Here is a 311-nt window from a genome sequence, read left to right as displayed (position 1 = left end):
CACAGAGCTGGTCCAGGCAGAGGCAGGGAGAAGGACAAGAGTGTGTTGACTCCAGACGCATTTAGGTCAGTTGGATCTGAAGGTCAAGTAGGAATTCATGGGTCAGGCAGACAGAGATGAGAAAAGTAAAGCTCTCATGAGGACACATTTTAGGAATATGAGCAGGGTGTGGTGGCACATGCCTGTAATCCCAGTACTCAGGAGGCTGAGGCAGGAGGATTGCCACAAGTTTGAGGCCAGCCTAGGCTATAGAGTTAGTTCAGGAACAGCCTGCACTATACAACACAACCCTGTGTCAAAAGAAGAAGAAG

The sequence above is a fragment of the Octodon degus genome, unplaced genomic scaffold, assembly GCF_000260255.1.
Source record: "Octodon degus isolate 3935 unplaced genomic scaffold, OctDeg1.0 scaffold00100, whole genome shotgun sequence".
Lineage (NCBI taxonomy): Eukaryota > Metazoa > Chordata > Mammalia > Rodentia > Octodontidae > Octodon > Octodon degus.
Note: the sequence above shows the minus strand (reverse complement) of the source record.